This window comes from Hemitrygon akajei, unplaced genomic scaffold, assembly GCF_048418815.1.
Source record: "Hemitrygon akajei unplaced genomic scaffold, sHemAka1.3 Scf000042, whole genome shotgun sequence".
In the NCBI taxonomy this organism is placed as follows: Eukaryota; Metazoa; Chordata; class Chondrichthyes; order Myliobatiformes; family Dasyatidae; genus Hemitrygon; species Hemitrygon akajei.
In genome coordinates this window covers 8,991,418-9,018,448 of record NW_027331928.1, presented here as the reverse complement: position 1 = coordinate 9,018,448, position 27,031 = coordinate 8,991,418, and the positions used below count along the sequence as shown (strand labels likewise).

At 53.6% G+C, this 27,031-nt stretch overlaps 1 protein-coding gene across 1 annotated transcript in view; it reads right to left on the bottom strand.

The window, feature by feature from the left end:
- The window catches only part of LOC140720446 (uncharacterized), a 41,859-nt gene extending 37,835 nt beyond the window's left edge, over window positions 1–4,024 (bottom strand). The window contains exon 1 of the mRNA XM_073035300.1: window positions 3,966–4,024. The gene's annotated coding sequence lies outside the window, so the exon portion shown is untranslated. The remainder of the gene's footprint in view (window positions 1–3,965) is intronic.
- Between the last annotated feature and the right edge of the window lie 23,007 nt (window positions 4,025–27,031).

The following is a 27,031-nucleotide window of genomic DNA, read 5'->3' as shown; positions in this document are numbered from 1 at the left end:
TTCCAATGTCCCATACACTTGTTGTAGCAAAACTAATTACATACAATACTTAACTCAGTAAAAAAATATGATATGCATCTAAATCACCGTCTCAAAAAGCATTAATAATTGCTTTTAAAAAGTTCTTATGTCCAGGCGGTAGAATTGTAAAGCCTAATGGCATTGGGGAGTATTGACCTCTTCATCCTGTCTGAGGAGCATTGCATCGATAGTAACCTGTCACTGAAACTGCTTCTCTGTCTCTGGATGGTGCTATGTAGAGGATGTTCAGAGTTATCCATAATTGACCGTAGCCTACTCAGCGCCCTTCGCTCAGCTACCGATCTTAAACTCTCCAGTACTTGGAGTGTGTGATGGAACGGTGTGAATGCAGATTCACTCTGTGTCTGACCCCTGGAGTGTGTGATGGGACTGTGTTGACGGAGCTTCACTCTCTTTCTGACCCCTGGAGTATGTGATGGGCCTGTTTGGAGGTAGAATCACTCTGTATCTGATCCCGGGAGTGTGTGATGGGACGGTGTGGATGGAGATTCACTCTGTGTCTGACCCCTGGAGCGTGTGATGGGCCGGTTTGTTGGTAGTTGCACTCTGTGTCTGATCCCGGGAATGTGTGTTGGGACGGTGTGAAGGGAGATTCACTCTGTGTCTGACAGCGGGATTGGGTGATGGGACGGTGTGGAGGGGGATTCACTCTGTGTCTGACCCCTGGAGTGTGTGATGGACCGGTTTGGAAGAAGATGCACTCTGTGTCTGACCCCGGGAGTGTGGTGTTGGGACGGTGTGTAGCGAGATTCACTCTGTGGCTGACCACGGGAGTGTGTGTTGGGACGGTGTGAAGGGAGATTCACTCTGTGCCTGACCACGGGAATGTGCGATGTGAAAGTGTGGAGGGAGATTCCCTCTGTGTCTGACCCCTGAAGTGTGTGATGGGCCGGTTTGGAAGAAGATGCACTCTGTGTCTGACCCCGGGAGTATGTGATGGGACGGTTTGGAGGGAGATTCACTCTGTGTCTGACCCCGGGAGTATGTGATGGGACTGTGTGGAGAGAGATTCACTCTGTGTCTGACCCCGGGATTGTGTGATGTGATCGAGTGGAGTCTGCTTCTCTCTGGTTTGCATATATCCACTGTCGATCTGACACGTCTTTTTTCTCTTTTGAATTTACTTCAAGTGGCTTGGAATCAGAGTTAAAACATTGTTGCTTCGCCACATCGGTTGCTCTGGAAAATAGGACCAAAGAACAGTGACTCTCTCTCTGCCCCGTCCATTACCCCCACCGGTAGTCAGACACAGAATGCGGATCCTTTCACCCCGGCCCATATCACCATCCAGGCGTCAGTTGTAAAGTGAATATCCCTTCGAACTGACCGATCACACAAAATCGCTGGGTTAGAGACAGAGTGAATCCTCCTCTGCACTGTCGCATCAAATAAGCCTGTTGTCAGACATACGGAGAAGGTTCCAGAACACTCTCTGACAACGCACTCCCGGGATCAGGATCGGAGGGTTGCGAATGTTGTTCGTTTATTTAAAAAAGGGAGTAGAGATAGCCCACAATATTAAAGAGCAATGCGTCTTATCTAAGTGTTTGGTACATTGATGGAGAAGATCCTGACAGGCAGGATTTTTGTACATTTGGAGAGGTATGACATGACTATGAATAGTCAGCATGACTTTGTGAAAGGCATGTCGTGCCTTACGAGCCTGATTGTATTTATTGAGGACGAGACTAATCACATTGATGAAGGAAGATCAGTAGATGTAGTGTATATGGTTTTCAGCAAGGCATTTGATAAAGTACCGCATACAAGGCGTATTGAGAAAGTAAGGAGCAATGGGATCCAATCGTACAGTACTTTGTGGATCCAGAACTGACTTGCCCACAGAAGGCAAAGGGTGGTTGTAGTCGGGTCATATTCTGCACGGGGGCCTGTGACGAGTGGGGTGCCTCAGGGATCTGTTGTGAGACCCTTACTGTTTGTGATTTTTTTTAAAATGACCTGGATGAGGAAGTGGACGGATGTGTAAGTAAGTTTGCTGATTACACAAAGGTTGGAGGTGTTGTGGATACTCTGGAGTGCTGTCAGAGGTTACAGCGGGACGTCGATAGGATGCAACACCGACCTCAAAAGTGGCAAATGGAGTTCAACCCAGATAAGTGTGAGGTGGTTCATTTTGGTATGTCAAATATGATGGCAGAATATAGTATCAATGTTAAGGCTCTTGGCAGTGTGGAGGATCAGAGGGATGTGTTAAGAAGGCTTACGGTGCATTGACTGTCATCAACCGGGCAACTGATTTTCGGAGCCGAGCGGAAATGTTGCAGTTATATATGACCTCGGTCAGAACCCACTTGGAGTAGAGTTTATTTCTGGTCGCCTCACTACAGGAAGGATCTGGAAGCCATAGTACGGTTGCAGAGGATATTTACAAGGATGTTGCCTGGACCGGGGAACAAGGCTTATGACAATAGTTTGAGTGAACTCGGCCTTTTCTCCTTGGAGCGACGTAGGATGAGAGGTGAACTAATAGAGGTGCATAAGATAATGAGAAGCATTGATCGTGTGGATAGTCAGAGGATTTTTGCAGGGCTGAAATGGTTGCCACAAGTTTAAGTTTCTTGGGAGTAGGTACAGAGGAAATGTCAGGGGTAAATGTATTTCGCAAAGAGTGGTGAGTGAGTGGAAAATTCTGCCGGCAACTATGGTGGAGATGGATACAATAGGGTCTTTTAGGAGACATCTGGATAGGTACGTGGAGGTTAGAAAAGTAGAGGGCTATGTGTAAGCCTAGTAATATCTTAGGTAGGGCCACGTACGAAACAATTTTTGGCCGTAGGGCCTGTATTGTGCTGTAGGTTTCCCATGTTTCTATGTTTCCCACCCGTAAAGCCTGAACTAGACGAGTTCTCCTGTCTGTTCTGACTGTGCTCTGCGGTGACATTTTCTCAGTCCTGCAATGTTATCCCTCCTTCTGTTATTCCTTCACCCTTCTCACGTCTAAAAATTCCTGCCTTTTTCTGAGGTCTGAACAACATCTGTCTCCATATCGACTCCGCTATCTGCTCCCGAACTCTGAATCCCATCCCCCTGCAACTCAAGTTCAACATCTCTCAGACACGGTACTGACAAACCTTTCCGCTAGGACATCAGTTCCCCTCCAGCTTTCCATCTCTTCCATCTCTTCCATACATATTCCACACTCCTTGGAAAACAATACAGTGATTTCACAATTTTGGAGCCCTCACATCTACACAAGCATTTGAGCCACGTGCATAACTGTCTGGCCTTCCTCTGTCTGGGCACACTGGGACGGGTAGTGGTCCTGTCCTTTAATTTAATAGCTAAATCCCTGACCTCACTTTGCAAAACCACCTTCCCATACATACCGATTTCATTGCGACATATATGCTGCTCTCTCGCCCCATTAAGGGTCATTGAGACGGAATGGTGTGCTGAGAAAAGAGGAAGGAAGGGGAGGAGAGTGGAGGCCACAGAAACGGTGTCCAGATTCAGCCGTTAGAGCAGAACTTGTGACACACCATTTTCTTGCTCCCTATCTCTGATTGGAATCTGTTTAAACGCCGAAATCCACTGACCCATGACTAGGAGTCGAAGACAGATGATAATGCTTCCATACAATCCCATCGCACACTCCTGGAAACAAACACTGAGCATCGCTCCCACCGCAACGATCCATCACACACTGCCAGGAACAGACTCAGAGTGAATCTCCCTCCACACTGCTCCCATAATACACGCTCGGTGTCAGACACAGACAGAAACCCCCTCCACACCTTTCTATCACACAGTCCCGGGGTCAGACACAGACAGAAACTCACCCTACACCGACCCATCACTCTCCCGGTGTCAGAAATGTGAACAACCCCCTCACCATCGCAGTACAGTCTACTGGAGTCAGAAAATGTACGCAGCTCCCTCTCTCCCCCGGTCTCCCCACTCACCAATATCCAGCACTTCGGCGTTCCAGCAGACTCGAACTGTGTGTGTCTCTCGCAGATGCTCTGTGTGTATCTGTGTGACCGGATGGCGTGCTGCCAGAAGAGGAAGGAAGGGGAGGAGAGAGGAGGTCAGTGAAAGGGTGGTGGGGCTGCAGCCACTGATGGTGGAACCACGTGACCGGTCTGTGCATGTAGAGCTGTGGAGAGGCTCAGAAACTGGTGACAGATATCCGGTGGACGGGGGGAGGTGCAGCACCAGACGCCTTCTCTCACTCATAGTCACTACAATTGCCTGTGAGCACAGAGAGGGGAGGGGGTCGACGGAGATTGTGAGGGCTTTAGAGGATAGAGCGTGTCACGGAGAGTGGGTGGGCATAAAGAAGGGAGAGGATGATGGAGAATGAGAACTGAGTGGGTGACTAACGGTGACGCGGGAGCTTGCAAGGGATGGAGCTGTGACGGAGACGGAGATTGTGTAGGAGAGGGACTGTTTGACGGAGGCCCCTGCCCTGAGCTGGTCAACTTTCTGTACAATACTTCCTGCATTGAAACGGACGCTGCTCAGACATGAGTCCCAGCAGACTCAACATTCTGCCTCCCAACTTTGTCTGAGGTCTGTTCCAACAACCACTCCACTATCTGTTCAGCCGATCAGCCCTTCATCCCCCTGCAACTCTCGTTTGAACTCCAGCACTCCCCCTTGCTAATGGCAAAACTTCCCGCTGGGTTATAAGTTCCACTTCACATTCAGGTGTCAATTGAGAGTTGCTGTTGGGAGAGGAAATGAAAGAGCTGAGCATCGTGGGGGCGGTGTGGCGCAGCCTCCAGACAGGAGTGTGTGGTGCCCCCTAGTGTTCGCTCGGCAGAAAACAAACTCTGTTCTGGTCAATTGTAGATTGCAGTGGGGTAAATGTGTAACCCCCTGTTTCGGCGGGCTGTGTTAGACTAGCGGAAGACAGTCACGGTCCTCTCCCGCCCCCATGGCGAACAGATGAAGTCTCGCTTGTGTGGATGCTGCGTGATATCTTCCCCTTGTAGAACTCAGTAGCACGAAAGATCAGGCGGTTCACCATTTGCGATTAAAGAGATGCACGTCATAGTTCTAAACAAAAAGCAAAAGGGCCCATTTTAACGAAACAGGCTGTTGTGCAAGTTGGAGCTCACGGTTCTACGTCGTGGAATTCCACATCGATTTCACCGATCGTCGTCAACTCCCGCACCCGCACTCCAAGTCCACTCCGTCCAGCAGTCTCCTAGCTGACTCCACTCATGTCTTCTCTCTTCAGCTCTCGCCCAAAAGGCAGCGAATATCTCCTCTCAGACACACGAGAAAGAAACACCAAGTCTCTCATTGGATGGCGCACATTCCAAAGACCCCGTTTCTTTGGAAACTAGTACATTAGCAATGAAACCGTTACATTCGTGAGGAAATATGAGTGTGTGTGTGTGTGTGTGTGTGTGTGTGTGTGTGTGTGTGTGTGTGTGTGTGTGTGTGCGTGCGTGTGTGTGTGTGTGTGTGTGTGTGTGTGTGTGTGTGTGTGTGTGCGTGTGCGTGTGAGTCTGTGTGTTTGTGTGTGTGAGAGAGAGAGAGAGAGAAAGACTCGGACCCGTCCGAACATACACTTCCAGAATCAGGCATAAGTGCAGCTCCCTCCACACGTCCCAGCACACACCCTTGATCAGACACAGAGTGAAGCTCCCTACACACCATTCCATCACATTCTCCACAGGGTCAGAAACAGAGAGAAGCTCTCGCGTAGATTCCGATCACACACTCCCGGGGTCAGACACAGTGTGAATCTCCCTACACAGCGTCACATCACACACTCCGGGGGTCTGAAATACAGCGAATCTATCTCTTTACTCTCTTTCTCCCTCTCACCAATCGCCAGTACTTCACACAACTGGCGGTTTGTCTGTCTGAAAGTTAATAAGTGTGTGTGAGATCAGATGTAGAACGGAGAAAGGAGGGGGAGGAGAGGGAGGGCTGTGAAGGGGAGCTCAATTTGCAGTGGCTGGGAGGAAGTGGTGTGAAGCCACACGAACGGACTGTGTTCACAGAGACTTAGAGAAGCTGAGAACAGAGAAATAGATATCCGGTCGAACTCAGAAGATGTGCAGGGAGCTACACCACGTGTCTGACCCACAACTAAAAGGAGTCACAAAACAAAAACATGTACAGAGTTAACCAGAAACGTTGACAGATATGGAGAGTCTTTACAGCTTTCAGGTTATGGGAAGTTTCAGAGTATTAACGTGTAGTTTGAAGTCTGACGTAAAAATATGAACGAATATATACTTTCGCCATATTTGCATTTATGGATATAAAATTTGCTGTGAATTTACAAAATAATTATGATAAAGAAATGATCCTTATGAGCTCCTCTTAGGAGTAGTACCTTCTGTCCGACAGTATTTACACCTCTTTGTTATTTATATAGTTAAAGTTATTTGTTGCTGTTTATGTGCGATTCCCTGGATTTGTTAGCATATATTTAGTGTTTCTGTTTTTGTCTGTTTAAAAAAAAATAGTTTAAAATAAACATGTGTCTGAACCCGGGAGTGTGTAATGGGACGGTGCGGAGGGAGATTCACTCTGTGTCTGACCCCGGGAGTGTGTGATGGGACGGTATGGAGGGAGATTCACTCTGTGTGTGACCCCGGGAGTGTGTGATGGGACGGTGTGGAAGGAGATTCACTCTGTGTCTGACCCCGGGAGTGTGGGATGGGACGGTGTGGAGAGAGATTCACTCTGTGTGTGACCCCGGGAGTGTGTGTTGGGACGGTGTGGAGGGAGATTCACTCTGTGTCTGACCCAGGGAGTGTGTGCTGGGACGGTGTGGAGGGAGATTCAATCTGTCTCTGACCACGGGAAAGTGAGATGGGACCGTGTGGAGGGTGATTCACTACGTGTCTGACTCCGGGAGTGTTTGATGAGAATGTGCGGAGGGAGAATAACTCTGTGCCTCAACCCGGGAGTGTGTGATGAGACTCTGTGGAGGGAGCCTCGCTCTCTGTCTGACACCGGGAGTGTGTGATGGGACGGTGTGTAGGGGGATTCACTCTGTATCTAACCCAGGGGGTGTGTGATGGGATGGTGTGGAGGGAGATTCACTCTGTGTCTGACCCCGGGAGTGGGTGATTGGACGGTGTGGAGGGAGACTCACTCTGTGTCGATCCCCGGGTGTGTGTGATGGGAAGGTGTGGAGGGAGATTCACTCTGTGTCTGAGTTCGGGAGTGGGTGATGGGACGGTGTAGAGGGAGATTCCATCTGTCTCTGACCACGGGAATGTGAGATGGGACCGTGTGGAGGGAGATTCACTACGTGTCTGACGCCGGGAGTGATTGATGGGAATGTGTGTAGGGTTATTCACTCTGTGCCTCAACCCGGGAATTTGAGATGGGACTGTGTGATTGCAGATTAACTCTGTGTCTGATCCCTGCAGTGTGTGGTGGGACGGTGTGGATGGAGCCTCACTCTCTGTCTGATCCCGGGGGTGTGTGATGGGACGGTGTGTAGGGAGAATCACTCTGTATCTGACCCCGGGAGTTTGTGATGGGACGGTGTGGAGGGAGATTCACTCTCTACCTAACCCAGGGAGTGTGTGATGGGACGGTGTGGAGGGAGATTCACTCTGTGTCTGACACCGGGAGTGTGTGATGGGACGGTGTGGAGGGATATTCACTCCCTATTTAACCCAGGGAGTGTGTGATGGGACGGTGTGGAGGGAGAATCACACTGTACCTGTCCCCGGGAGAGTGTGATGGGACGGTGTGGAGGGTTATTCACTCTCTATCTAACCCAGGGTGTGTGTGATGGGACGGTGTGGACGGAGATTCACTCTGTGTCTGACTCCGGGAGTGTGTGATGGGACGGTGTGTAGGGAGATTCACTCTGTGTCTGACCCAGGGAGTGTGTGATGGGTCGGTGTGGAGAGAGAATCACTCTGTGTCTGAGCTCATGAGTGGGTGATGGGACGGTGTAGAGGGAGATTCAATCTGTCTCTGACCACAGGAATGTGAGATGGGACCGTGTGAAGGGTGATTCACTACGTGTCTGATTCCTGGAGTGTTTGATTGCAATGTGTGGAGGAAGATTAACTCTGTGCCTCAACCCGGGAGTGTGTGATGAGAATCTGTGGAGGGAGCCTCACTCTCTGTCTGACCCCGGGAGTGTGTGATGGGACGGTGTGTAGCGGGATTCACTCTGTATCTAACCCAGGGAGTGTGTGATGGGATGGTGTGGAGGGAGAATCACTTTGTTTCTGAACCCGGGAGAGTGGATGAAACGGTGTGGAGGGAGGATAACATATGTTTCTGACCCCGGGAGTCTGTGATGGGACGGTGGGAAGGGAGATTACCTCTGTGTCTGACCCCTGGAGTGGGTGATGGGACGGTGTGGAGGGAGATTCACTCTGTGTCTGAGCTCGGCAGTCGGAGATGGGACTGTGTAGAGGGAGATTCAGTCTGTCTCTGACCACAGGAATGTGAGATGCGACCGTGTGGAGGGAGATTCACTACGTGTCTGACGCCGGGAATGTTTGATGGGAATGTATGGAGGGAGATTCACTCTGTGCTTCAACCCGGGAATTTGTGATGGGACTGTGTGAATGCAGATTAACTCTGAGTCTGATCCCCGGAGTGCGTGATGGGACGGTGTGGAGAGAGATTCACTCTGTGTGTGACCCCGGGAGTGCGTGATGGGACGTTGTGGAGGGAGATTCACTCTGTGTCTGACCCAGGGAGTGTGTGATGGGACGGTGTGGAGAGAGAATCACTCTGTGTCTGAGCTCATGAGTGGGTGATGGGACGGAGTAGAGGGAGATTCAATCTGTCTATGACCACGGGAATGTGAGATGGGACCGTGTGCAGGGTGTTTCACTACGTGTCTGACTCCGGGAGTGTTTGATGGGAATGTGCGGAGGAAGATTAACTCTGTGCCTCAACCCGGGAGTGTGTGATGAGACTTTGAGGTGGGAGCCTCACTCTCTGTCTGACCCCGGGAGTGTGTGATGGGACGGTCTGTAGGGAGATTCACTCTGTATCTAACCCAGGGAGTGTGTGATGGGATGGTGTGGAGGGAGAATCACTTTGTGTCGGTCCCCGGAAGAGTGTGATGAAACGGTGTGGAGGGAGGATAACATATGTTTCTGACCCCGGGAGTCTGTGATGGGACGGTGGGGAGGGAGATTCACTCTGTGTCTGACGCCGGAAGTGGGTGATGGGACGGTGTTGAGGGACACTCACACTGTGTCGATCCCCGGGTGTGTGTGATGGGACGGTGTGAAGGGAGATTCACTCTGTGTCTGACCCCGGGAGTGTGGGATGGGACGGTGTGGAGAGAGATTCACTCTGTGTGTGACCCCGGGAGTGTGTGTTGGGACGGTGTGGAGGGAGATTCACTCTGTGTCTGACCCAGGGAGTGTGTGCTGGGACGGTGTGGAGGGAGATTCAATCTGTCTCTGACCACGGGAAAGTGAGATGGGACCGTGTGGAGGGTGATTCACTACGTGTCTGACTCCGGGAGTGTTTGATGAGAATGTGCGGAGGGAGAATAACTCTGTGCCTCAACCCGGGAGTGTGTGATGAGACTCTGTGGAGGGAGTCTCGCTCTCTGTCTGACACCGGGAGTGTGTGATGGGACGGTGTGTAGGGGGATTCACTCTGTATCTAACCCAGGGGGTGTGTGATGGGATGGTGTGGAGGGAGATTCACTCTGTGTCTGACCCCGGGAGTGGGTGATTGGACGGTGTGGAGGGAGACTCACTCTGTGTCGATCCCCGGGTGTGTGTGATGGGAAGGTGTGGAGGGAGATTCACTCTGTGTCTGAGTTCGAGAGTGGGTGATGGCACGGTGTAGAGGGAGATTCATTCTGTCTCTGACCACGGGAATGTGAGATGGGACCGTGTGGAGGGAGATTCACTACGTGTCTGACGCCGGGAGTGATTGATGGGAATGTGTGTAGGGAGATTCACTCTGTGCCTCAACCCGGGAATTTGTGATGGGACTGTGTGATTGCAGATTATCTCTGTGTCTGATCCCTGCAGTGTGTGGTGGGACGGTGTGGATGGAGCCTCACTCTCTGTCTGACCCCGGGGGTGTGTGATGGGACGGTGTGTAGGGAGAATCACTCTGTATCTGACCCCGGGAGTTTGTGATGGGACGGTGTGGAGGGAGATTCACTCTCTACCTAACCCAGGGAGTGTGTGATGGGACGGTGTGGAGGGAGATTCACTCTGTGTCTGACACCGGGAATGTGTGATGGGACGGTGTGGAGGGATATTCACTCCCTATTTAACCCAGGGAGTGTGTGATGGGACGGTGTGGAGGGAGATTTACTCTGTGTCTGACCTCGGGAGTGTGTGATGGGACGGTGTGGAGGGAGAATCACACTGTACCTGTCCCCGGGAGAGTGTGATGGGACGGTGTGGAGGGATATTCACTCTCTATCTAACCCAGGGTGTGTGTGATGGGACGGTGTGGACGGAGATTCACTCTGTGTCTGACTCCGGGAGTGTGTGATGGGACGGTGTGGAAAGAGATTCACTCTGTGTGTGACCCCGGGAGTGTGTGATGGGACGGTGTGTAGGGAGATTCACTCTGTGTCTGACCCAGGGAGTGTGTGATGGGTCGGTGTGGAGAGAGAGTCACTCTGTGTCTGAGCTCATGAGTGGGTGATGGGACGGTGTAGAGGGAGATTCAATCTGTCTCTGACCACAGGAATGTGAGATGGGACCGTGTGAAGGGTGATTCACTATGTGTCTGATTCCTGGAGTGTTTGATGGCAATGTGTGGAGGAAGATTAACTCTGTGCCTCAACCCGGGAGTGTGTGATGAGAATCTGTGGAGGGAGCCTCACTCACTGTCTGACCCCGGGAGTGTGTGATGGGACGGTGTGTAGCGGGATTCACTCTGTATCTAACCCAGGGAGTGTGTGATGGGATGGTGTGGAGGGAGAATCACTTTGTTTCTGAACCCGGGAGAGTGGATGAAACGGTGTGGAGGGAGGATAACATATGTTTCTGACCCCGGGAGTCTGTGATGGGACGGTGGGAAGGGAGATTCACTCTGTGTCTGACCCCGGGAGTGGGTGATGGGACGGTGTGGAGGGAGATTCACTCTGTGTCTGAGCTCGGCAGTCGGTGATGGGACTGTGTAGAGGGAGATTCAGTCTGTCTCTGACCACAGGAATGTGAGATGCGACCGTGTGGAGGGAGATTCACTACGTGTCTGACGCCGGGAATGTTTGATGGGAATGTATGGAGGGAGATTCACTCTGTGCTTCAACCCGGGAATTTGTGATGGGACTGTGTGAATGCAGATTAACTCTGAGTCTGATCCCCGGAGTGCGTGATGGGACGGTGTGGAGAGAGATTCACTCTGTGTGTGACCCCGGGAGTGCGTGATGGGACGTTGTGGAGGGAGATTCACTCTGTGTCTGACCCAGGGAGTGTGTGATGGGACGGTGTGGAGAGAGAATCACTCTGTGTCTGAGCTCATGAGTGGGTGATGGGACGGAGTAGAGGGAGATTCAATCTGTCTATGACCACGGGAATGTGAGATGGGACCGTGTGGAGGGTGTTTCACTACGTGTCTGACTCCGGGAGTGTTTGATGGGAATGTGCGGAGGAAGATTAACACTGTGCCTCAACCCGGGAGTGTGTGATGAGACTTTGAGGTGGGAGCCTCACTCTCTGTCTGACCCCGGGAGTGTGTGATGGGACGGTGTGTAGGGAGATTCACTCTGTATCTAACCCAGGGAGTGTGTGATGGGATGGTGTGGAGGGAGAATCACTTTGTGTCGGTCCCCGGGAGAGTGTGATGAAACGGTGTGGAGGGAGGATAACATATGTTTCTGACCCCGGGAGTCTGTGATGGGACGGTGGGGAGGGAGATTCACTCTGTGTCTGACGCCGGAAGTGGGTGATGGGACGGTGTTGAGGGACACTCACACTGTGTCGATCCCCGGGTGTGTGTGATGGGACGGTGTGAAGGGAGATTCACTCTGTGTCTGACCCCGGGAGTGTGGGATGGGACGGTGTGGAGAGAGATTCACTCTGTGTGTGACCCCGGGAGTGTGTGTTGGGACGGTGTGGAGGGAGATTCACTCTGTGTCTGACCCAGGGAGTGTGTGCTGGGACGGTGTGGAGGGAGATTCAATCTGTCTCTGACCACGGGAAAGTGAGATGGGACCGTGTGGAGGGTGATTCACTACGTGTCTGACTCCGGGAGTGTTTGATGAGAATGTGCGGAGGGAGAATAACTCTGTGCCTCAACCCGGGAGTGTGTGATGAGACTCTGTGGAGGGAGCCTCGCTCTCTGTCTGACACCGGGAGTGTGTGATGGGACGGTGTGTAGGGGGATTCACTCTGTATCTAACCCAGGGGGTGTGTGATGGGATGGTGTGGAGGGAGATTCACTCTGTGTCTGACCCCGGGAGTGGGTGATTGGACGGTGTGGAGGGAGACTCACTCTGTGTCGATCCCCGGGTGTGTGTGAAGGGAAGGTGTGGAGGGAGATTCACTCTGTGTCTGAGTTCGGGAGTGGGTGATGGCACGGTGTAGAGGGAGATTCAATCTGTCTCTGACCACGGGAATGTGAGATGGGACCGTGTGGAGGGAGTTTCACTACGTGTCTGACGCCGGGAGTGATTGATGGGAATGTGTGTAGGGAGATTCACTCTGTGCCTCAACCCGGGAATTTGTGATGGGACTGTGTGATTGCAGATTAACTCTGTGTCTGATCCCTGCAGTGTGTGGTGGGACGGTGTGGATGGAGCCTCACTCTCTGTCTGACCCCGGGGGTGTGTGATGGGACGGTGTGTAGGGAGAATCACTCTGTATCTGACCCCGGGAGTTTGTGATGGGACGGTGTGGAGGGAGATTCACTCTCTACCTAACCCAGGGAGTGTGTGATGGGACGGTGTGTAGCGGGATTCACTCTGTATCTAACCCAGGGAGTGTGTGATGGGATGGTGTGGAGGGAGAATCACTTTGTTTCTGAACCCGGGAGAGTGGATGAAACGGTGTGGAGGGAGGATAACATATGTTTCTGACCCCGGGAGTCTGTGATGGGACGGTGGGAAGGGAGATTCACTCTGTGTCTGACCCCGGGAGTGGGTGATGGGACGGTGTGGAGGGAGATTCACTCTGTGTCTGAGCTCGGCAGTCGGTGATGGGACTGTGTAGAGGGAGATTCAGTCTGTCTCTGACCACAGGAATGTGAGATGCGACCGTGTGGAGGGAGATTCACTACGTGTCTGACGCCGGGAATGTTTGATGGGAATGTATGGAGGGAGATTCACTCTGTGCTTCAACCCGGGAATTTGTGATGGGACTGTGTGAATGCAGATTAACTCTGAGTCTGATCCCCGGAGTGCGTGATGGGACGGTGTGGAGAGAGATTCACTCTGTGTGTGACCCCGGGAGTGCGTGATGGGACGTTGTGGAGGGAGATTCACTCTGTGTCTGACCCAGGGAGTGTGTGATGGGACGGTGTGGAGAGAGAATCACTCTGTGTCTGAGCTCATGAGTGGGTGATGGGACGGAGTAGAGGGAGATTCAATCTGTCTATGACCACGGGAATGTGAGATGGGACCGTGTGGAGGGTGTTTCACTACGTGTCTGACTCCGGGAGTGTTTGATGGGAATGTGCGGAGGAAGATTAACTCTGTGCCTCAACCCGGGAGTGTGTGATGAGACTTTGAGGTGGGAGCCTCACTCTCTGTCTGACCCCGGGAGTGTGTGATGGGACGGTGTGTAGGGAGATTCACTCTGTATCTAACCCAGGGAGTGTGTGATGGGATGGTGTGGAGGGAGAATCACTTTGTGTCGGTCCCCGGGAGAGTGTGATGAAACGGTGTGGAGGGAGGATAACATATGTTTCTGACCCCGGGAGTCTGTGATGGGACGGTGGGGAGGGAGATTCACTCTGTGTCTGACGCCGGAAGTGGGTGATGGGACGGTGTTGTGGGACACTCACACTGTGTCGATCCCCGGGTGTGTGTGATGGGACGGTGTGAAGGGAGATTCAGTCTGTGTCTGACCCCGGGAGTGTGGGATGGGACGGTGTGGAGAGAGATTCACTCTGTGTGTGACCCCGGGAGTGTGTGTTGGGACGGTGTGGAGGGAGATTCACTCTGTGTCTGACCCAGGGAGTGTGTGCTGGGACGGTGTGGAGGGAGATTCAATCTGTCTCTGACCACGGGAAAGTGAGATGGGACCGTGTGGAGGGTGATTCACTACGTGTCTGACTCCGGGAGTGTTTGATGAGAATGTGCGGAGGGAGAATAACTCTGTGCCTCAACCCGGGAGTGTGTGATGAGACTCTGTGGAGGGAGTCTCGCTCTCTGTCTGACACCGGGAGTGTGTGATGGGACGGTGTGTAGGGGGATTCACTCTGTATCTAACCCAGGGGGTGTGTGATGGGATGGTGTGGAGGGAGATTCACTCTGTGTCTGACCCCGGGAGTGGGTGATTGGACGGTGTGGAGGGAGACTCACTCTGTGTCGATCCCCGGGTGTGTGTGATGGGAAGGTGTGGAGGGATATTCACTCTCTATCTAACCCAGGGTGTGTGTGATGGGACGGTGTGGACGGAGATTCACTCTGTGTCTGACTCCGGGAGTGTGTGATGGGACGGTGTGGAGAGAGATTCACTCTGTGTGTGACCCCGGGAGTGTGTGATGGGACGGTGTGTAGGGAGATTCACTCTGTGTCTGACCCAGGGAGTGTGTGATGGGTCGGTGTGGAGAGAGAATCACTCTGTGTCTGAGCTCATGAGTGGGTGATGGGACGGTGTAGAGGGAGATTCAATCTGTCTCTGACCACAGGAATGTGAGATGGGACCGTGTGAAGGGTGATTCACTACGTGTCTGATTCCTGGAGTGTTTGATGGCAATGTGTGGAGGAAGATTAACTCTGTGCCTCAACCCGGGAGTGTTTGATGAGAATCTGTGGAGGGAGCCTCACTCTCTGTCTGACCCCGGGAGTGTGTGATGGGACGGTGTGTAGCGGGATTCACTCTGTATCTAACCCAGGGAGTGTGTGATGGGATGGTGTGGAGGGAGAATCACTTTGTTTCTGAACCCGGGAGAGTGGATGAAACGGTGTGGAGGGAGGATAACATATGTTTCTGACCCCGGGAGTCTGTGATGGGACGGTGGGAAGGGAGATTCACTCTGTGTCTGACCCCGGGAGTGGGTGATGGGACGGTGTGGAGGGAGATTCACTCTGTGTCTGAGCTCGGCAGTCGGTGATGGGACTGTGTAGAGGGAGATTCAGTCTGTCTCTGACCACAGGAATGTGAGATGCGACCGTGTGGAGGGAGATTCACTACGTGTCTGACGCCGGGAATGTTTGATGGGAATGTATGGAGGGAGATTCACTCTGTGCTTCAACCCGGGAATTTGTGATGGGACTGTGTGAATGCAGATTAACTCTGAGTCTGATCCCCGGAGTGCGTGATGGGACGGTGTGGAGAGAGATTCACTCTGTGTGTGACCCCGGGAGTGCGTGATGGGACGTTGTGGAGGGAGATTCACTCTGTGTCTGACCCAGGGAGTGTGTGATGGGACGGTGTGGAGAGAGAATCACTCTGTGTCTGAGCTCATGAGTGGGTGATGGGACGGAGTAGAGGGAGATTCAATCTGTCTATGACCACGGGAATGTGAGATGGGACCGTGTGGAGGGTGTTTCACTACGTGTCTGACTCCGGGAGTGTTTGATGGGAATGTGCGGAGGAAGATTAACACTGTGCCTCAACCCGGGAGTGTGTGATGAGACTTTGAGGTGGGAGCCTCACTCTCTGTCTGACCCCGGGAGTGTGTGATGGGACGGTGTGTAGGGAGATTCACTCTGTATCTAACCCAGGGAGTGTGTGATGGGATGGTGTGGAGGGAGAATCACTTTGTGTCGGTCCCCGGGAGAGTGTGATGAAACGGTGTGGAGGGAGGATAACATATGTTTCTGACCCCGGGAGTCTGTGATGGGACGGTGGGGAGGGAGATTCACTCTGTGTCTGACGCCGGAAGTGGGTGATGGGACGGTGTTGAGGGACACTCACACTGTGTCGATCCCCGGGTGTGTGTGATGGGACGGTGTGAAGGGAGATTCACTCTGTGTCTGACCCCGGGAGTGTGGGATGGGACGGTGTGGAGAGAGATTCACTCTGTGTGTGACCCCGGGAGTGTGTGTTGGGACGGTGTGGAGGGAGATTCACTCTGTGTCTGACCCAGGGAGTGTGTGCTGGGACGGTGTGGAGGGAGATTCAATCTGTCTCTGACCACGGGAAAGTGAGATGGGACCGTGTGGAGGGTGATTCACTACGTGTCTGACTCCGGGAGTGTTTGATGAGAATGTGCGGAGGGAGAATAACTCTGTGCCTCAACCCGGGAGTGTGTGATGAGACTCTGTGGAGGGAGCCTCGCTCTCTGTCTGACACCGGGAGTGTGTGATGGGACGGTGTGTAGGGGGATTCACTCTGTATCTAACCCAGGGGGTGTGTGATGGGATGGTGTGGAGGGAGATTCACTCTGTGTCTGACCCCGGGAGTGGGTGATTGGACGGTGTGGAGGGAGACTCACTCTGTGTCGATCCCCGGGTGTGTGTGAAGGGAAGGTGTGGAGGGAGATTCACTCTGTGTCTGAGTTCGGGAGTGGGTGATGGCACGGTGTAGAGGGAGATTCAATCTGTCTCTGACCACGGGAATGTGAGATGGGACCGTGTGGAGGGAGATTCACTACGTGTCTGACGCCGGGAGTGATTGATGGGAATGTGTGTAGGGAGATTCACTCTGTGCCTCAACCCGGGAATTTGTGATGGGACTGTGTGATTGCAGATTAACTCTGTGTCTGATCCCTGCAGTGTGTGGTGGGACGGTGTGGATGGAGCCTCACTCTCTGTCTGACCCCGGGGGTGTGTGATGGGACGGTGTGTAGGGAGAATCACTCTGTATCTGACCCCGGGAGTTTGTGATGGGACGGTGTGGAGGGAGATTCACTCTCTACCTAACCCAGGGAGTGTGTGATGGGACGGTGTGTAGCGGGATTCACTCTGTATCTAACCCAGGGAGTGTGTGATGGGATGGTGTGGAGGGAGAATCACTTTGTTTCTGAACCCGGGAGAGTGGATGAAACGGTGTGGAGGGAGGATAACATATGTTTCTGACCCCGGGAGTCTGTGATGGGACGGTGGGAAGGGAGATTCACTCTGTGTCTGACCCCGGGAGTGGGTGATGGGACGGTGTGGAGGGAGATTCACTCTGTGTCTGAGCTCGGCAGTCGGTGATGGGACTGTGTAGAGGGAGATTCAGTCTGTCTCTGACCACAGGAATGTGAGATGCGACCGTGTGGAGGGAGATTCACTACGTGTCTGACGCCGGGAATGTTTGATGGGAATGTATGGAGGGAGATTCACTCTGTGCTTCAACCCGGGAATTTGTGATGGGACTGTGTGAATGCAGATTAACTCTGAGTCTGATCCCCGGAGTGCGTGATGGGACGGTGTGGAGAGAGATTCACTCTGTGTGTGACCCCGGGAGTGCGTGATGGGACGTTGTGGAGGGAGATTCACTCTGTGTCTGACCCAGGGAGTGTGTGATGGGACGGTGTGGAGAGAGAATCACTCTGTGTCTGAGCTCATGAGTGGGTGATGGGACGGAGTAGAGGGAGATTCAATCTGTCTATGACCACGGGAATGTGAGATGGGACCGTGTGGAGGGTGTTTCACTACGTGTCTGACTCCGGGAGTGTTTGATGGGAATGTGCGGAGGAAGATTAACTCTGTGCCTCAACCCGGGAGTGTGTGATGAGACTTTGAGGTGGGAGCCTCACTCTCTGTCTGACCCCGGGAGTGTGTGATGGGACGGTGTGTAGGGAGATTCACTCTGTATCTAACCCAGGGAGTGTGTGATGGGATGGTGTGGAGGGAGAATCACTTTGTGTCGGTCCCCGGGAGAGTGTGATGAAACGGTGTGGAGGGAGGATAACATATGTTTCTGACCCCGGGAGTCTGTGATGGGACGGTGGGGAGGGAGATTCACTCTGTGTCTGACGCCGGAAGTGGGTGATGGGACGGTGTTGTGGGACACTCACACTGTGTCGATCCCCGGGTGTGTGTGATGGGAAGGTGTGAAGGGAGATTCAGTCTGTGTCTGACCCCGGGAGTGTGGGATGGGACGGTGTGGAGAGAGATTCACTCTGTGTGTGACCCCGGGAGTGTGTGTTGGGACGGTGTGGAGGGAGATTCACTCTGTGTCTGACCCAGGGAGTGTGTGCTGGGACGGTGTGGAGGGAGATTCAATCTGTCTCTGACCACGGGAAAGTGAGATGGGACCGTGTGGAGGGTGATTCACTACGTGTCTGACTCCGGGAGTGTTTGATGAGAATGTGCGGAGGGAGAATAACTCTGTGCCTCAACCCGGGAGTGTGTGATGAGACTCTGTGGAGGGAGTCTCGCTCTCTGTCTGACACCGGGAGTGTGTGATGGGACGGTGTGTAGGGGGATTCACTCTGTATCTAACCCAGGGGGTGTGTGATGGGATGGTGTGGAGGGAGATTCACTCTGTGTCTGACCCCGGGAGTGGGTGATTGGACGGTGTGGAGGGAGACTCACTCTGTGTCGATCCCCGGGTGTGTGTGATGGGAAGGTGTGGAGGGATATTCACTCTCTATCTAACCCAGGGTGTGTGTGATGGGACGGTGTGGACGGAGATTCACTCTGTGTCTGACTCCGGGAGTGTGTGATGGGACGGTGTGGAGAGAGATTCACTCTGTGTGTGACCCCGGGAGTGTGTGATGGGACGGTGTGTAGGGAGATTCACTCTGTGTCTGACCCAGGGAGTGTGTGATGGGTCGGTGTGGAGAGAGAATCACTCTGTGTCTGAGCTCATGAGTGGGTGATGGGACGGTGTAGAGGGAGATTCAATCTGTCTCTGACCACAGGAATGTGAGATGGGACCGTGTGAAGGGTGATTCACTACGTGTCTGATTCCTGGAGTGTTTGATGGCAATGTGTGGAGGAAGATTAACTCTGTGCCTCAACCCGGGAGTGTTTGATGAGAATCTGTGGAGGGAGCCTCACTCTCTGTCTGACCCCGGGAGTGTGTGATGGGACGGTGTGTAGCGGGATTCACTCTGTATCTAACCCAGGGAGTGTGTGATGGGATGGTGTGGAGGGAGAATCACTTTGTTTCTGAACCCGGGAGAGTGGATGAAACGGTGTGGAGGGAGGATAACATATGTTTCTGACCCCGGGAGTCTGTGATGGGACGGTGGGAAGGGAGATTCACTCTGTGTCTGACCCCGGGAGTGGGTGATGGGACGGTGTGGAGGGAGATTCACTCTGTGTCTGAGCTCGGCAGTCGGTGATGGGACTGTGTAGAGGGAGATTCAGTCTGTCTCTGACCACAGGAATGTGAGATGCGACCGTGTGGAGGGAGATTCACTACGTGTCTGACGCCGGGAATGTTTGATGGGAATGTATGGAGGGAGATTCACTCTGTGCTTCAACCCGGGAATTTGTGATGGGACTGTGTGAATGCAGATTAACTCTGAGTCTGATCCCCGGAGTGCGTGATGGGACGGTGTGGAGAGAGATTCACTCTGTGTGTGACCCCGGGAGTGCGTGATGGGACGTTGTGGAGGGAGATTCACTCTGTGTCTGACCCAGGGAGTGTGTGATGGGACGGTGTGGAGAGAGAATCACTCTGTGTCTGAGCTCATGAGTGGGTGATGGGACGGAGTAGAGGGAGATTCAATCTGTCTATGACCACGGGAATGTGAGATGGGACCGTGTGGAGGGTGTTTCACTACGTGTCTGACTCCGGGAGTGTTTGATGGGAATGTGCGGAGGAAGATTAACTCTGTGCCTCAACCCGGGAGTGTGTGATGAGACTTTGAGGTGGGAGCCTCACTCTCTGTCTGACCCCGGGAGTGTGTGATGGGACGGTGTGTAGGGAGATTCACTCTGTATCTAACCCAGGGAGTGTGTGATGGGATGGTGTGGAGGGAGAATCACTTTGTGTCGGTCCCCGGGAGAGTGTGATGAAACGGTGTGGAGGGAGGATAACATATGTTTCTGACCCCGGGAGTCTGTGATGGGACGGTGGTGAGGGAGATTCACTCTGTGTCTGACGCCGGAAGTGGGTGATGGGACGGTGTTGTGGGACACTCACACTGTGTCGATCCCCGGGTGTGTGTGATGGGACGGTGTGAAGGGAGATTCAGTCTGTGTCTGACCCCGGGAGTGTGGGATGGGACGGTGTGGAGAGAGATTCACTCTGTGTGTGACCCCGGGAGTGTGTGTTGGGACGGTGTGGAGGGAGATTCACTCTGTGTCTGACCCAGGGAGTGTGTGCTGGGACGGTGTGGAGGGAGATTCAATCTGTCTCTGACCACGGGAAAGTGAGATGGGACCGTGTGGAGGGTGATTCACTACGTGTCTGACTCCGGGAGTGTTTGATGAGAATGTGCGGAGGGAGAATAACTCTGTGCCTCAACCCGGGAGTGTGTGATGAGACTCTGTGGAGGGAGTCTCGCTCTCTGTCTGACACCGGGAGTGTGTGATGGGACGGTGTGTAGGGGGATTCACTCTGTATCTAACCCAGGGGGTGTGTGATGGGATGGTGTGGAGGGAGATTCACTCTGTGTCTGACCCCGGGAGTGGGTGATTGGACGGTGTGGAGGGAGACTCACTCTGTGTCGATCCCCGGGTGTGTGTGATGGGAAGGTGTGGAGGGATATTCACTCTCTATCTAACCCAGGGTGTGTGTGATGGGACGGTGTGGACGGAGATTCACTCTGTGTCTGACTCCGGGAGTGTGTGATGGGACGGTGTGGAGAGAGATTCACTCTGTGTGTGACCCCGGGAGTGTGTGATGGGACGGTGTGTAGGGAGATTCACTCTGTGTCTGACCCAGGGAGTGTGTGATGGGTCGGTGTGGAGAGAGAATCACTCTGTGTCTGAGCTCATGAGTGGGTGATGGGACGGTGTAGAGGGAGATTCAATCTGTCTCTGACCACAGGAATGTGAGATGGGACCGTGTGAAGGGTGATTCACTACGTGTCTGATTCCTGGAGTGTTTGATGGCAATGTGTGGAGGAAGATTAACTCTGTGCCTCAACCCGGGAGTGTTTGATGAGAATCTGTGGAGGGAGCCTCACTCTCTGTCTGACCCCGGGAGTGTGTGATGGGACGGTGTGTAGCGGGATTCACTCTGTATCTAACCCAGGGAGTGTGTGATGGGATGGTGTGGAGGGAGAATCACTTTGTTTCTGAACCCGGGAGAGTGGATGAAACGGTGTGGAGGGAGGATAACATATGTTTCTGACCCCGGGAGTCTGTGATGGGACGGTGGGAAGGGAGATTCACTCTGTGTCTGACCCCGGGAGTGGGTGATGGGACGGTGTGGAGGGAGATTCACTCTGTGTCTGAGCTCGGCAGTCGGTGATGGGACTGTGTAGAGGGAGATTCAGTCTGTCTCTGACCACAGGAATGTGAGATGCGACCGTGTGGAGGGAGATTCACTACGTGTCTGACGCCGGGAATGTTTGATGGGAATGTATGGAGGGAGATTCACTCTGTGCTTCAACCCGGGAATTTGTGATGGGACTGTGTGAATGCAGATTAACTCTGAGTCTGATCCCCGGAGTGCGTGATGGGACGGTGTGGAGAGAGATTCACTCTGTGTGTGACCCCGGGAGTGCGTGATGGGACGTTGTGGAGGGAGATTCACTCTGTGTCTGACCCAGGGAGTGTGTGATGGGACGGTGTGGAGAGAGAATCACTCTGTGTCTGAGCTCATGAGTGGGTGATGGGACGGAGTAGAGGGAGATTCAATCTGTCTATGACCACGGGAATGTGAGATGGGACCGTGTGGAGGGTGTTTCACTACGTGTCTGACTCCGGGAGTGTTTGATGGGAATGTGCGGAGGAAGATTAACACTGTGCCTCAACCCGGGAGTGTGTGATGAGACTTTGAGGTGGGAGCCTCACTCTCTGTCTGACCCCGGGAGTGTGTGATGGGACGGTGTGTAGGGAGATTCACTCTGTATCTAACCCAGGGAGTGTGTGATGGGATGGTGTGGAGGGAGAATCACTTTGTGTCGGTCCCCGGGAGAGTGTGATGAAACGGTGTGGAGGGAGGATAACATATGTTTCTGACCCCGGGAGTCTGTGATGGGACGGTGGGGAGGGAGATTCACTCTGTGTCTGACGCCGGAAGTGGGTGATGGGACGGTGTTGAGGGACACTCACACTGTGTCGATCCCCGGGTGTGTGTGATGGGACGGTGTGAAGGGAGATTCACTCTGTGTCTGACCCCGGGAGTGTGGGATGGGACGGTGTGGAGAGAGATTCACTCTGTGTGTGACCCCGGGAGTGTGTGTTGGGACGGTGTGGAGGGAGATTCACTCTGTGTCTGACCCAGGGAGTGTGTGCTGGGACGGTGTGGAGGGAGATTCAATCTGTCTCTGACCACGGGAAAGTGAGATGGGACCGTGTGGAGGGTGATTCACTACGTGTCTGACTCCGGGAGTGTTTGATGAGAATGTGCGGAGGGAGAATAACTCTGTGCCTCAACCCGGGAGTGTGTGATGAGACTCTGTGGAGGGAGCCTCGCTCTCTGTCTGACACCGGGAGTGTGTGATGGGACGGTGTGTAGGGGGATTCACTCTGTATCTAACCCAGGGGGTGTGTGATGGGATGGTGTGGAGGGAGATTCACTCTGTGTCTGACCCCGGGAGTGGGTGATTGGACGGTGTGGAGGGAGACTCACTCTGTGTCGATCCCCGGGTGTGTGTGAAGGGAAGGTGTGGAGGGAGATTCACTCTGTGTCTGAGTTCGGGAGTGGGTGATGGCACGGTGTAGAGGGAGATTCAATCTGTCTCTGACCACGGGAATGTGAGATGGGACCGTGTGGAGGGAGATTCACTACGTGTCTGACGCCGGGAGTGATTGATGGGAATGTGTGTAGGGAGATTCACTCTGTGCCTCAACCCGGGAATTTGTGATGGGACTGTGTGATTGCAGATTAACTCTGTGTCTGATCCCTGCAGTGTGTGGTGGGACGGTGTGGATGGAGCCTCACTCTCTGTCTGACCCCGGGTGTGTGTGATGGGACGGTGTGTAGGGAGAATCACTCTGTATCTGACCCCGGGAGTTTGTGATGGGACGGTGTGGAGGGAGATTCACTCTCTACCTAACCCAGGGAGTGTGTGATGGGACGGTGTGTAGCGGGATTCACTCTGTATCTAACCCAGGGAGTGTGTGATGGGATGGTGTGGAGGGAGAATCACTTTGTTTCTGAACCCGGGAGAGTGGATGAAACGGTGTGGAGGGAGGATAACATATGTTTCTGACCCCGGGAGTCTGTGATGGGACGGTGGGAAGGGAGATTCACTCTGTGTCTGACCCCGGGAGTGGGTGATGGGACGGTGTGGAGGGAGATTCACTCTGTGTCTGAGCTCGGCAGTCGGTGATGGGACTGTGTAGAGGGAGATTCAGTCTGTCTCTGACCACAGGAATGTGAGATGCGACCGTGTGGAGGGAGATTCACTACGTGTCTGACGCCGGGAATGTTTGATGGGAATGTATGGACGGAGATTCACTCTGTGCTTCAACCCGGGAATTTGTGATGGGACTGTGTGAATGCAGATTAACTCTGAGTCTGATCCCCGGAGTGCGTGATGGGACGGTGTGGAGAGAGATTCACTCTGTGTGTGACCCCGGGAGTGCGTGATGGGACGTTGTGGAGGGAGATTCACTCTGTGTCTGACCCAGGGAGTGTGTGATGGGACGGTGTGGAGAGAGAATCACTCTGTGTCTGAGCTCATGAGTGGGTGATGGGACGGAGTAGAGGGAGATTCAATCTGTCTATGACCACGGGAATGTGAGATGGGACCGTGTGGAGGGTGTTTCACTACGTGTCTGACTCCGGGAGTGTTTGATGGGAATGTGCGGAGGAAGATTAACTCTGTGCCTCAACCCGGGAGTGTGTGATGAGACTTTGAGGTGGGAGCCTCACTCTCTGTCTGACCCCGGGAGTGTGTGATGGGACGGTGTGTAGGGAGATTCACTCTGTATCTAACCCAGGGAGTGTGTGATGGGATGGTGTGGAGGGAGAATCACTTTGTGTCGGTCCCCGGGAGAGTGTGATGAAACGGTGTGGAGGGAGGATAACATATGTTTCTGACCCCGGGAGTCTGTGATGGGACGGTGGGGAGGGAGATTCACTCTGTGTCTGACGCCGGAAGTGGGTGATGGGACGGTGTTGTGGGACACTCACACTGTGTCGATCCCCGGGTGTGTGTGATGGGACGGTGTGAAGGGAGATTCAGTCTGTGTCTGACCCCGGGAGTGTGGGATGGGACGGTGTGGAGAGAGATTCACTCTGTGTGTGACCCCGGGAGTGTGTGTTGGGACGGTGTGGAGGGAGATTCACTCTGTGTCTGACCCAGGGAGTGTGTGCTGGGACGGTGTGGAGGGAGATTCAATCTGTCTCTGACCACGGGAAAGTGAGATGGGACCGTGTGGAGGGTGATTCACTACGTGTCTGACTCCGGGAGTGTTTGATGAGAATGTGCGGAGGGAGAATAACTCTGTGCCTCAACCCGGGAGTGTGTGATGAGACTCTGTGGAGGGAGTCTCGCTCTCTGTCTGACACCGGGAGTGTGTGATGGGACGGTGTGTAGGGGGATTCACTCTGTATCTAACCCAGGGGGTGTGTGATGGGATGGTGTGGAGGGAGATTCACTCTCTATCTAACCCAGGGTGTGTGTGATGGGACGGTGTGGACGGAGATTCACTCTGTGTCTGACTCCGGGAGTGTGTGATGGGACGGTGTGGAGAGAGATTCACTCTGTGTGTGACCCCGGGAGTGTGTGATGGGACGGTGTGTAGGGAGATTCACTCTGTGTCTGACCCAGGGAGTGTGTGATGGGTCGGTGTGGAGAGAGAATCACTCTGTGTCTGAGCTCATGAGTGGGTGATGGGACGGTGTAGAGGGAGATTCAATCTGTCTCTGACCACAGGAATGTGAGATGGGACCGTGTGAAGGGTGATTCACTACGTGTCTGATTCCTGGAGTGTTTGATGGCAATGTGTGGAGGAAGATTAACTCTGTGCCTCAACCCGGGAGTGTTTGATGAGAATCTGTGGAGGGAGCCTCACTCTCTGTCTGACCCCGGGAGTGTGTGATGGGACGGTGTGTAGCGGGATTCACTCTGTATCTAACCCAGGGAGTGTGTGATGGGATGGTGTGGAGGGAGAATCACTTTGTTTCTGAACCCGGGAGAGTGGATGAAACGGTGTGGAGGGAGGATAACATATGTTTCTGACCCCGGGAGTCTGTGATGGGACGGTGGGAAGGGAGATTCACTCTGTGTCTGACCCCGGGAGTGGGTGATGGGACGGTGTGGAGGGAGATTCACTCTGTGTCTGAGCTCGGCAGTCGGTGATGGGACTGTGTAGAGGGAGATTCAGTCTGTCTCTGACCACAGGAATGTGAGATGCGACCGTGTGGAGGGAGATTCACTACGTGTCTGACGCCGGGAATGTTTGATGGGAATGTATGGAGGGAGATTCACTCTGTGCTTCAACCCGGGAATTTGTGATGGGACTGTGTGAATGCAGATTAACTCTGAGTCTGATCCCCGGAGTGCGTGATGGGACGGTGTGGAGAGAGATTCACTCTGTGTGTGACCCCGGGAGTGCGTGATGGGACGTTGTGGAGGGAGATTCACTCTGTGTCTGACCCAGGGAGTGTGTGATGGGACGGTGTGGAGAGAGAATCACTCTGTGTCTGAGCTCATGAGTGGGTGATGGGACGGAGTAGAGGGAGATTCAATCTGTCTATGACCACGGGAATGTGAGATGGGACCGTGTGGAGGGTGTTTCACTACGTGTCTGACTCCGGGAGTGTTTGATGGGAATGTGCGGAGGAAGATTAACACTGTGCCTCAACCCGGGAGTGTGTGATGAGACTTTGAGGTGGGAGCCTCACTCTCTGTCTGACCCCGGGAGTGTGTGATGGGACGGTGTGTAGGGAGATTCACTCTGTATCTAACCCAGGGAGTGTGTGATGGGATGGTGTGGAGGGAGAATCACTTTGTGTCGGTCCCCGGGAGAGTGTGATGAAACGGTGTGGAGGGAGGATAACATATGTTTCTGACCCCGGGAGTCTGTGATGGGACGGTGGGGAGGGAGATTCACTCTGTGTCTGACGCCGGAAGTGGGTGATGGGACGGTGTTGAGGGACACTCACACTGTGTCGATCCCCGGGTGTGTGTGATGGGACGGTGTGAAGGGAGATTCACTCTGTGTCTGACCCCGGGAGTGTGGGATGGGACGGTGTGGAGAGAGATTCACTCTGTGTGTGACCCCGGGAGTGTGTGTTGGGACGGTGTGGAGGGAGATTCACTCTGTGTCTGACCCAGGGAGTGTGTGCTGGGACGGTGTGGAGGGAGATTCAATCTGTCTCTGACCACGGGAAAGTGAGATGGGACCGTGTGGAGGGTGATTCACTACGTGTCTGACTCCGGGAGTGTTTGATGAGAATGTGCGGAGGGAGAATAACTCTGTGCCTCAACCCGGGAGTGTGTGATGAGACTCTGTGGAGGGAGCCTCGCTCTCTGTCTGACACCGGGAGTGTGTGATGGGACGGTGTGTAGGGGGATTCACTCTGTATCTAACCCAGGGGGTGTGTGATGGGATGGTGTGGAGGGAGATTCACTCTGTGTCTGACCCCGGGAGTGGGTGATTGGACGGTGTGGAGGGAGACTCACTCTGTGTCGATCCCCGGGTGTGTGTGAAGGGAAGGTGTGGAGGGAGATTCACTCTGTGTCTGAGTTCGGGAGTGGGTGATGGCACGGTGTAGAGGGAGATTCAATCTGTCTCTGACCACGGGAATGTGAGATGGGACCGTGTGGAGGGAGATTCACTACGTGTCTGACGCCGGGAGTGATTGATGGGAATGTGTGTAGGGAGATTCACTCTGTGCCTCAACCCGGGAATTTGTGATGGGACTGTGTGATTGCAGATTAACTCTGTGTCTGATCCCTGCAGTGTGTGGTG